This window comes from Fundulus heteroclitus, chromosome 1, assembly GCF_011125445.2.
Source record: "Fundulus heteroclitus isolate FHET01 chromosome 1, MU-UCD_Fhet_4.1, whole genome shotgun sequence".
NCBI classification, from domain to species: Eukaryota; Metazoa; Chordata; class Actinopteri; order Cyprinodontiformes; family Fundulidae; genus Fundulus; species Fundulus heteroclitus.
Genome location: NC_046361.1, coordinates 20,191,145 through 20,203,432, shown reverse-complemented (window position 1 = coordinate 20,203,432; position 12,288 = coordinate 20,191,145).

The following is a 12,288-nucleotide window of genomic DNA, read 5'->3' as shown; positions in this document are numbered from 1 at the left end:
GAAAGTCCTTGGCTAAGTTGAAGCCCATTACAGGACCCTATTGAGATGCTGAGGGGTGACTTGAAAACAGCTGTACTGGCAAAATGCATTAAAACAGCTGGAAATGTGACATACAAGGCTGGAAATGGACCAATATGTATCAGGCCAACACAGGATGATAAAAGTAACTGTTATAGAGCTGCAACGGGAGGTTTCTTGATGTTAAAGGAGTGTTTCCTCTCCACTGTCACTACACGCTTGCTCGGTATGAAGGATTGCTGCAAAGTCAACGACACATTGAAAGCCCCCGTCCACTGTCACTACATGCTCTCTCAGGAGTGAATGCTGCAAGCTAATGACTCAATGCAAGCTGCTTGCTTTCCTTAAATAGAAAACTTCTGTGTGGATGAGTTGATAGAACTGACTCTGTAAAGTGCCTTGAGATGACATGTTGTGAATTGGCCTATATAAATAAGTGCAATTGAACTAAAATTGAATGTTACCTTGGCTGATCTGAACTAGGACTTTAAGTGGATTAATTTACTTATTGTCAGATAACAATAAGTTTGATCTTTTTGGCAACACAAATTGTGTTTGGTCAAAGGGTGACTATTTGAAAAAGTACTTGATGCCTACTGGCAAGTAGGGTGGAGAATCTGGTAAGGCCCTGGGAACCATGTTAGTGTTAGAGCATGGCACCTTTCAATCTCTTTAAAATAACCCTATGCTTTGAATTGAAAGTTAGTGAGCTCTACAAGAAACCTGAAAACGAAGGATGAGCCAAAGCATACTGGCAAATCAACACAGAAACTGTTCACCAGACACAAAATCAACCTACATGACATGTTTGCTTCCTTACTCTATAAGTTACTGGAAATTGAATACCCCTGTGGGTGTCTTCACAAAGGGATAAATGAATTAAAGTCTAAGTTTAAATCTACATGGGTGAGTTGAAGAGAGGAGTGCAGAAGAAGACCTTCGACTCTTGACAATCTAGAGAGCAATGATTCACAAACATTTCTGATTCACAAAATAACAGTGGTAGAGACTTGTCAGGATCAGATGAGTAATTTCAAAGCTTTTTTCTATCCTTTGTAACATTTCAGCATGAATATGATTTTGCATTTTATGTTTTATTATTATTTTTTGCTTTATGTCTTGAGAGGATGTCAAGACCCCACATCTGTTGATTTGTGACCTCTAACAGGGCCGTAAGTTAACAAAGTATTTTAAGAAAGCTGTATGTATGCACTCAATGCTGTCATAAAGCAGATATTTTTCAGTGTTATGGGGTGGTTAAGAGCCCAATGTGACCTTAGAAACTCGGCTTACAAAAATTCAGCCCATTTGTGGGCATCGAGAGTGACTGCAACAATGAGCATCTGAACCCAGCGGATCTTTTGTGGGACATTTTGGAAAGTGAGGTTTTCTACTGTGTAGAGCCATGTTGCAATCAGCTAGCATCCTTCTAGAGATGCAGAGCAATCAGTACCATGGTGCACTAAAGCTGCTGGTGGCCCCTCATCTCCATCTGTATATGTTAATATGTGAAAGTAAAGCGTGGGAGGAAAAAAAAGCAAAGAGTTCAAGTTTTATGCAGAAGCAGGGGCATTTATGAGGGATATAAAATAAATCTTGAGCTAAGCATGAGGTGTGTGAAAGCCCATTAGGACTGGCAGCTCTTTGATCCTGTAGCTTGTTTTGGCTGTTCATGCATCCAGGCCCGCAAATCCATCCCAGACGCACAGCTGACACTTCCCTTCCTCAACAGAGATGTGCTTCAGAAACAGCAGAAGCAGCTTTTCTCTTTCAAAGGGGCCTAACTCTCTTTATAGCCACAAACCTGAACAAAACGAGTACCTTTCACTGAGCACCTTACACAACTGACCGTTGGCTGAGTAGATTTTAGCTCTCCAAAGGTTACCCTTGCTCAGCATTTACATTTGCAGAGATCTCTTGGCGGTGGAGCTTAAAGGAGTCCAAACATTGGCTTATAAGGTGCGGCTCACAGCAGGGTCTTTATAACGTCTACCAGGAGGATACAGTGTTAAAGAACAAATGGTGAAGGGGATGGAAAAGATCTTTCCTTGGCAAAGATACAGCAAATCCACTCTGCCTTTATTAATATCCCACCCGACAAAACCCTCAAGCAGCAGCAAAGCTGGAATGTACATGTGTGCGCACTGAGACCTGGCCATTCATTCGGGGACAATAAGAAATGCCAAAGCTGATGCACTGATTTATATTACATTTCATGAAAGGCCTTTGTGTTGTTTAGTTCTCATGCAGGTTGAGTGAAGGTGACTGTGTAAGCTAAGTAACTCATTACATCTTCTACACTGTCAAAGAAAGTGGAAATAAAAAGCTAGGACTCGTATTGCACAGCGCTTTGCAAAGACCACCCTGCAGCAACAGACATCAATGTATTTTATTGGAATTTTAGGTGATAGACCTACATAAGGTAGAGCAAAAATAATTTTTTAGAAATCTAGAAATGCCAGAAGAGTGACATCTATTTGTATTCAGCCTCAGTGATTCAATAATTTGTAGAGCTACTATTTGCTACAATCAGAGCAGCAACTCTTTAAGTATGTTTGCTGCCACATTGAGAATCTGGAGAGGGAATATTTTATTCCTTCTTCTTTACAAAATAGTTTCTGCTCAGTTAAACTGAATGGAGAGCATCACTAAAGAGTCTTACCAAAGATTCTTAATTGGATCTTGGTCTGGACTTTCAATAGACCATTCTAAGACATACATCTGTTTTTTATTTACTTATTTAGAAAGGGACAGTACATATTAAGGGACATACATATCATATGTAAATATGCCAGATTGTAGCCAATGGCTAATTTACATCTGTAGTCCCTGGACAGGTTGATGTTAACATTAAATTTAAAATAAAACTATTCTGTTACAGCTCTAGTTTTATGTTTAGAGTTGTTGCCCTGTTGGAAAGAAAAGCTGCACCCCACTCCAAATCTTTTCAGCCACCAAAAAGACCTTTAACATCTAAGTTTTTTTCCAACAATTTTTCAATCAACACTGACTAGCTTCCCTGTCCTGTGAAGATTTAGGTTTTTGTTTCCTTGTTTTGGACGTTTTCTAATTTCAGCCTTTAACCTCTCAGCCACCATCCAATCAGCTCAGTCTCCTTCCAGCCAACATTTTGCTCTTAATCAGATCCACCTGCTGCACAAATCAGAGTCCACTCTGCTCACCTGACCACATGCCTACTTATACCTGCCTCAGTCATCCACTCACTGCCAGAATGTCTTGTCTCATGTGCACTGCCGCCTTAACACACCCAGTTTTCCGCCACGCATTGTTTTATGTTTGTGGGCTTAAAGTGTTTCATTTTGTTCTGATCTGACCAGAGCCTCTACTTCCCCATGTTTGCTGTCCTCTAAAATAGCGTGTGGAAAACCATTAGACTTCCTATGTCTTTCTTAAGCTACTTCTTTTTGACGGTCCTGCATAAAGACCAAATTTGTCCAGTGCATTACTAATAGCTGCCCTGTCAACAGAATATCTCACCTTAGTTGTGGATCTCTGCAGCTTCTCCAAAGTTACCATAGGCATGTTAGCTGTCCTCTAACACTCTCCTAGCTTAGCCCATCAGTTTACTTTTCCATTTTCAGATATTGGATAGAACAGAGTTTTCTGAGATATTAAAAGATTGAGATATTGTCTCTAACCCAACAATGCTCTAAACTTCTCAACAACCTTCTCCATAACCTATCTGCTGTGTTTCTTGGTCTTCATGATGCTGTTTATTAGCTATTGTTCTCTATCAAACCGGAGAGGCATTAAGAGAACGGTTTCATTTATACTGATATTAAATCACCTGCAGGTGGACTCTAATTAGCTAATTATGTGACTTCTAAAGGCTATTGGTTGCACTAGATTTTATTTAGCAGTAGCATATTAAAAGGAGCTGAATGTAAATGCACACCATGCGTTAAAAAAAAGAGGAAATCATCTTCCTTTGAGCTCACAGTTAGCCAGTTCTTTGTTTGATCTATTGCTGGGCTCCATTTACTTCAGAGGTCAGAACTAGGAGCTGGGAATGGCGTAACACCCGAGTTAACAGCGTTCCAGTTGACCTAACCCTTAACACAGTTGGAGAAGTTGAGATTCCAATACGGCGGCAGTCAGGAAAGTTTTGTTCATAATACCTTTTATCGAACGTCGTTTAAAACTGTACTTTCCACATGCAAACACCACTTTTAATTTGTTCGGTTCAGCGTTGAAGCCATTACATGTGACATTGATTTGTGACTCACTCTTACAACTGTGTCTTGTAAAGTTAACATGCTTTCATCTCAGCTTACTGTTGTTGATACGAGGATCTGCCATATTGGGTTTGACAATTAGTCTTAAAAAATGTCTCCAACTTTCCAAATGGGAAGTTCGACTTTAGGGTTGTTCCAGTTGAATCTTCCGACTCGTAAGTCCGAATGTTCGAATACGACTAAAACTGGAACGCAGCCTGTATTACATTAAATCCAAATAAAAACCTTGAAGCTTGTCCTTGTAACACGACAAAATGTGAGAAGGTTTACAGGGTATGAATACTATTTGCGCATGAATATAATATATTTTTGGGAAAGTGTCATCAACATACACAACCGTGGATTATTTCTAAGCGTAAAAAGAAATGCAGGGAGAAAGAAGTGTAGATGTTCTCTGTACTCTGAGCTCCACATAAAACTCTAGTTTAAACTCTGAAAGGCCAGAGTGCTACGTCCCATAAGTCAACACACAGACTCTCGGGACACTGACTGCTGCTGCCATGAAGGCGACTCTCCAGCAAATGACCTTTGATAGGCATCTGCAGCTTTTCGAATTCATAACAGATGAAACAGAGAGTCGCACACTGTGGCTGAAAGCCTAAAAAGATAACGTGGTAAAAATAGGCAATAGCGAGAGACTTAGTGGCACTAGCTGCTATCACACTGCGGGTTACTATGATATATAATTACTGACAGAGAAAAATGTTTTTCCTTATAAAGATAAATGTCGCATTGGGATGTTGGTTGCTGTCTTTGCCATCTTGGGTCTCCGCCGACTGGAATCGCAGTTTTGTGTTTGTCACGACTTGGGCCAAACCAAAATTAGTCTCAGGCGACCTGCGAGACGTCAAAGCGATCCCTGCAAAAAAGGCCGTGGCAAATTCCACAAAGCTAAACTGGGCTGGAGACAGGCTGAACATCTGTCTCAAAAACAAACCCTGAAATAATACTAGGATGAGAAAATCTGATGGGTAAGAGCAAAATGTTGGTCATATCTGAGGTTCTCTGACGAAAGCAATCACATAGAAAAATTACTTTTCTTTAGATTACAATATTATCTCTGTCTCACTTACTACTGCATGCTTCTTCTAATGGTCCTTATTATTGACTGAAGGCCTCTGGTTTTACAATCTTCTACTGCAAGAATATTTATGACAGAAGAATCAAGGGCAAAATCTTAGTTCAGCTTTTCTAAGAACAGCAACCAAAGGTTTTGAAATTACATTGCAACATTTTCTTTAAATGAAAATCTTAAGATCCTGCTTTGCATTTCTACCTCTACCCCACTTCCAATGCTTCTTTTTATAGGCAGAATGCATATGATTTTACAACTTCTTCTGGGAACTTTATCTGTACTCGCCCACAGAATGCAGAGGCAAAGCTAACGAGGAGTTGGCTTCTAACAGACAAATAAACGGACAACCTGATCACAGAACAATGTCTTTGTGTTTTTTTTGTTGTATAGTTATTAAAAACTTTGAACAAGTTAATCCCTGTAAAAAGCAAAGCTGGACGGTTGCATCACTTTGTCTCCTGAGCTCTGCTTGTCTCTGGCTCTGTGTTGCAGAAAAATAACCAGCAAGTTCTGAGCTTTAGGCGTAGCTGCAGGGACATTAAACATTTTACCTTCTTTCTTTGTTTCCGAGGATTTTTTACATATCCAACTTAGGTTTTCAAGGGAAATGGAAACGATGCTTGAAGTTTTGCTCCTTCTTTAACAAGTGTCCACTATGTTTTAACTTCACAGCGCAAACTAATGCAAATCAGCTTTAACGGCCAAGTTTATGCGCACAAACAAAGAATTTGACTTTGTCTTCACACGCTCATCACATAGGCATTAACCATAGCTATACAAACTAAATATATAAACTAAAAAAGCCATCTGTGGCTTTGTTGACTAGCTGGTTCGTTTCCCTCAGTATTCTTAGGTCACTTGCAAACTGTACATTCATTTAAAAAAATAAAAAAGGTTTTCCCAACAAATGTTTTTCACAACTATTTTTATAGTCATCGGCCAGTTTGTGGTATTGAAGTGTACCGAGATTTTAAAAAGTTCCCAACATGTCCATCTTTTCTCATGCATAAATATACGTATAGCTTTTTCACATTCTTTTAAATGACCCTCCTCAGCTATAACCTGGCCACCCAGACTGATAATGTGTAGCACATTTTTGCACACTATCAATCTTGGCCTGCTCCATTTAAATCCATTTGGGGAAAGGAGGGAATTTCAGCAGAACTCTCTAAGCTGATAGGGCGAAGCGACACCTAGTGCCCACCTACCAAAGGTTTGTTTTAGCCAATCACGTTATCAAATTAAAATGTAAGCAGCAGACGTCATGAGAAACCACAACAAGGTAAGCTATAGCCTCGTGAGACCATCCTGATCTCGCGAGCTTTCAAGGTTTCACTCGCAGATCAGTCTGGCTACTCTCCGTTAAAGAAAATTTGGAGCCGTTCACCAAACGAACGTCCAATCAGCGTTGGCTTTGAGGCGGGTTGAGGTGTGACGCAACAAGAAGCGCGACAGTTCAGTCTAAAGAACATGGCGGCTTCAGCCGATGAAACTAGCGTTAGCGTGGCTATCGAGCAAGTTTTATCGGAATTACAGAGTATTTCTTTGCTGAGCTAACGAGCCTTTACCTGCAGCAGCAAGAGTAGCTTGGCTTGTGGTTGTGTTTTCGTCGTCGCTCGTAACTTAGTGACGACGAAGCATGTTGACGAGTACGTCATATGCTTCGTTGATCTGATTGGTTTATTTGACCCGTCTATCACCAACATAGGCCAATCAGCTAACCAGTATTTTCGCCCCTTCCCAAAATTACTTCAACGGAAGGTTTCCAGATGGATATGCGAAGCAAATCGATCTGGCGGAGTCAGGTTAAGGTAAGCTAGTGAAAGCACTTGTTTGTTCTACTATCAAAACAAGAAATTAGGGGTTTTCTTCCAAAACAGATGTGATAGCAGCAGCTATGCGTGCATCCTCCAGTGCTGCCATGTTTATTTTGGTTCGCTGTGGACTCAGCCGCACTTGCTTTCGTAGCACTGGTATGTCCTGCCTTAAACTCAATACTGCAACTTGATTGGGCCCGAACCGTTTTTGGTCCGGACACAAACAGTGGAGCCGGAGCAGCACAAGATGGAATTCTCATGTGTTTGTGAAACGTACTTGGAGGAAAAGTTTACCTCAGCTCAGTGTTGTAGTCCAAGTCACTATGCCTCGAATCCGAGTCCAGGGTTCGAGTCACCAGTGTTCAAGGTCCGAGTCAAGTCCAAGTCATTAAAAAAAATTCGAGTCGAGTCCGAGTCGAGTCCACTACTCATCCGAGTCAAGTCCGAGTCGAGTCACTTATTGATCCAAGTTCGTTGTAGGAACATGCCGTGACGTGTGATGTATGACATGAAGCAGTAACATTCCATTGCACTAATAACTCTTTCGCTGTAGTTACCCTGGTTTTACTCGGTAAAACGACTGCTTTTTCCAGTCTAAGACGTCTCCTAACCATGGTTTTTTAAACTTTGTTGTTATGGAACGTGCAACAGCGACTCGAGGTACGCTGATAGGCAGCATATGAAGGATGTTAAGCCGCAAGCGGCGTCGATCGGCCCTCGCAGCCAAGCGCGCTCCGGCCTATTGGCCACCGCCGGGCGGGGTTCGCGCACCGCTGCGGTGCCGCCGCCGGCGGGCGGGGTTCGCGCACCACCGCGGTGCCGGCCGGCGGGCGGGGTTCGCGCACCGCCGGCCGCCCGACCCGCAGATGCTGTCACGCATTTCCTCCCGCCGTCCACCGGGCGATTCCCACAAACGCGTTCGGCAGCGTTCCCCCCTTACTCACATCAAATCTGGAGCAGATCGTCGATGCAGCGAGGATACAGCCGTTGGATAATGATAATGCATTTGGCCACCGGACTGGATTAAATTGTTCGGCAGGCCGGACAATTTATACTGATTCCTGGACGGTGACTACAAACACAAAAAAACGGCCGCTGACACCATGAAGCCGAGCAGGAGAAAAACATTGACTTACCTTTCTATCACTTGGCCAGTTTTCCAGTCTTTCCGAGCCCTCGACACTCAAGCCATCGTTTGAGCAGAACGTTGGTATGTTTGTTCCACAGTTCTACCAGTAAAATGGGCGCCTGGACATTCTTTTGCGATAGTTTAACAGCGGAAAAGTCGGTCATATATTTTTATCTGTTGCATGTGTAATGGCTGGTTGCTACGTGCGCTCTCACACTGTTTGCCCAACCTTAGCGGCAAGGGGCGTTGCTCATGAGATGGTGACGTCACGTGCGCGGTACAAGATTTAGATATTAAAATCATACACAAATAATATTCTAATGACATATTAAATTATAGCCTAATGATATAAAAAAAGTCGAGTCTTTTTCTCAATCTCCGAGTCAGAATGATCTGAATGTAGGAGTCCGAGTCCAAGTTCGAGTCATCAGTGCTCAAGTCCAAGTCAAGTCACGAGTCTCTAAATTTAGCTAATGACTCGGACTCGAGTTCGAGTCTCGGACTCGAGTACTACAACACTGCCTCAGCTACACACTTCAATTTCTTGAATAAGCTATTTTTAAAGACAAATAAATTTTACTATTTGCTGCTTGGACACCTGGACCTCCCCACAGTGGAACAATATTTAATCTCCTATTCTATTCTGTAGTGTTGTTATAATGAGAACGCAGAGAAAGTCATGGAGTAACTGGAGTTTCCCTGGCCGTATGAACAGAGTAACCAGCGTTGCCCCCTGCCCCCATTTGTTGCTGTGCACTGCATGTCAGCTGCCTGAAATTAAGCTATTATGCTTTTCCTTAATCAGAAAACATGACAAACTTGGCTGTTTGAAAGTATTTTTCTATTGGAAACTAAAGAGCGACATCTATCAGTCCTTCTAAGGTAATGTTGTTTTCAAATGTTGGCAAACGACAAAGTACAGGTCTGTTACGCAGCCAACTGCATTAACTAGAAGATATCTGCTTGGTATACTCTCAGTGTTGATCTATAAGGCAAAAAAGTGTAACAATGCAGTCTCATGCCACGTTGGCAAATAACATGAAATCCTGTTTTGTTGTTTAAGTATTTATGGACAATGCAGAACGTTCAATTCAAGTTTCATATTTTTTTTTTGCTCTAAAACATAAACATTGAAATAAATTTTTTCTTCTTACACAAAAAATAAAATAAAACAAAATTTCGGAGGTAAAGTGAATTTTGTGGCCTGTCCGGGTATAACGGTACTAGCGTGATGTCTTCTTCACCAATTTATATTTTAATTGTCACTCATTAGATAAAGCAGATTCAGATTAACACCACAATCGCTGTGTGTCATGGTGTCCTGGCTTCTCAGGGCTCTGGCTTCTTCAGTGTCTGGCTGGACAGACATAAGGGGAGTGGAGGGAGGCAGGGGGAGGGCCTGGACACAACACCCTCCTCCCAGCTGTGTCCTTGCTAACCCTCTACTTCCTGTCCACTGACAACCTCATAGGCACAGCAGCAATTACAACATGGCAGCTAGAAGAACAGCAAATCTCCCTGGTTAGGCTAACCATCATCAGGCGATCAGTCACTTGTTATGGAGTCCAGACATTTAACTATTATGATTCTGAGCTAAGCATCCAGGAATTCAGAGTTTTACTGCTATTAGATCTCCTTTTAAGCACAACGCAAGGCCCACAATACACTTCAAGACAGACCAGTTCAACATGAACATTTAAACAATGCTGTAAAACTGGGAAACACAGTGACCTACAAAGCAACAATACTCCTGAACTTAGCACACTAAACTTAATCTCTTTCATTTCAATTTGAAGTAATAGACCAGTTGTTCCCAACCTTGATCCACAAGTACCCCTGTCCGGCATGCTTTAGATTTCACCTTGCTGACAGACACCTGACTTAAATAAATAGATGATTACGAGACTTCAGTAGCCCTTGATGAAATGCAGAGGTCATCAAAACATTTGACACAGGTGAGCTGGAACAGAGACCCGTCTAAATCAAGCAGCACAGGTCTCCTGAGGACCAGCATTGGGAACCACTGTGATAGACACAATGGCACATAACTGTGAAATGGAAGGAACATATTTATATTTTTTTTTAACGAATGAAACTTAAAAGGTTTGGTGTGCAAATATATCCAAAACCCTTTACTTTGACACAACTAAGTAAAGTCCAGTTCAACCAATTGCCTTTAGAAATCACATTGGCTACGTTTCCACTGCAGTCTTAATGCTCAACCGATTTTTCTGAAATCCGATTTTTTTTGTGATGCTGTTCCCACTACTTTTAAAATTCTGACTCCGGTGTGAACTGTTTGCAGCTCCAAACTGACCCCATGCACAAAAGAACAATATTAATGACTTTATGCAGTCCGCTTTGGTCCAGCAAACATGGAATAAATAGGTTTTATGGATTAAAGTGTCCATTTATTGTGTCAACGGGTGCTGAGGGGGGAAACAGAAAGAAAGTGAAACTGTCATTTCTTTTGGCTTAACAAGGATTTGTGTGCCTGCGGAGATGCAGCCAGGACTGGTGGGACATGACTTGTAACAACTTCACAGTGACCGAGTTCATTCATAACTTTAGGAAGTCCAAGACAACTTTTAATAACATCAGCGCCTCTCATCTCAACTGCAAAGGCAAGACACTCGTCGCAGCCATTTTTATCGCTGTGCAGATAACGACGTGCTATACACTGTATAAATGCGAGACCATTGATTGCAACTGGTGAAAACCTTTTCAGCATTGCAAAGACCTCCATGTGCAGGATTGTACACAAATTTTGCATTCAAGCGGTTCTTTGAGCAGGAGTTTTCCTGAGGTTAAAAGTCTCACTATCTGTCCACTGAGCAATGCTGTGGCAAGCTGCTGCCGTCTGGCTTGCTAATGCTAGAGGCTATTACCTCCAGCTGCTGCTGGCGCAAAGTTGTGACACGTGTCGATTGACTCAGGACAATATATGGAAGTGACCCATATGTGACTTGAAAGTATCAGATGTGGGCCAGATCTGAGCATCCCCACTGGCTCTAACGTCTGACATGGTCACTCTACCTGCAAAAAAATCTGATTTAGGCCACATTTGCATGCAGTGGGAACGGGGCCATGTTGGCCACCTTGAAAACACCTTCCCCACATTAAAACATGGCGGCTGCAGCACCGTACTGCAAGAATGCTTCTCTTCAGCTGAAAAGATGAATGCAGCTACATACCTGAACCTTTCTTGTGAGGTGAGACTTAATCTGTATAACTTTCATGTACAGGAGTAAAATAAAAGTGAATGAGCGTTGTTGAGACCTGCTGTGCATCTGTTCACAGTAACTGCAAAACTCAAACGGTTTTGTCTCCAGAACTATGCTCGATATTGGCGTTTACTACAAAGTACACAGATCAGCACAAGGATAAACGGGTTATAGTTCAAACAGCAGGACAAAGAAATTCTTGCCGTCCACAAACTGCTTTGTTAAGGCTGCACTGAAACTGAAACATACATGTGACACATCCGCCTTTGGGACAACGTTTGGACCATGTCGGTCATGTAACATGTTTATGGAGACTTTGTTTCATGAAAATATTGGTCCAAGTGTAGAGTTTCAACACGTGCTTGGAAAAGCAAAGCATGAACTGCATTGCATGTATATGACCTATGATTTATGATGTTTTGCACTCCCTACTCTGCAGTGCCGTGGTGTTCCCACACATACGCGGCTGGAAATGCATTTCAGATGCACTGAATGCTTAGAAAAATATCAGGAGAAGGAGATTTCGATCTCCAGTAAGAGCAGAGACATTTTTGAGATCTATAATTATTACAATAAACAATCCACCTAATCCGCTTTGGCATGTTTTAGTGGGAGGATTATAAATTCCAACTTCCTTTGGATTTACTCCGAGTGAGTGAAAATAAAATCACGAGACCAAGGTCTTTTGCCTAAGAACCGTTCAATAAAAACGCTCCTAAGAGCTTGCAGGCCTTCCTGCCATATATCAGAAAAGAGACCTACACAACCT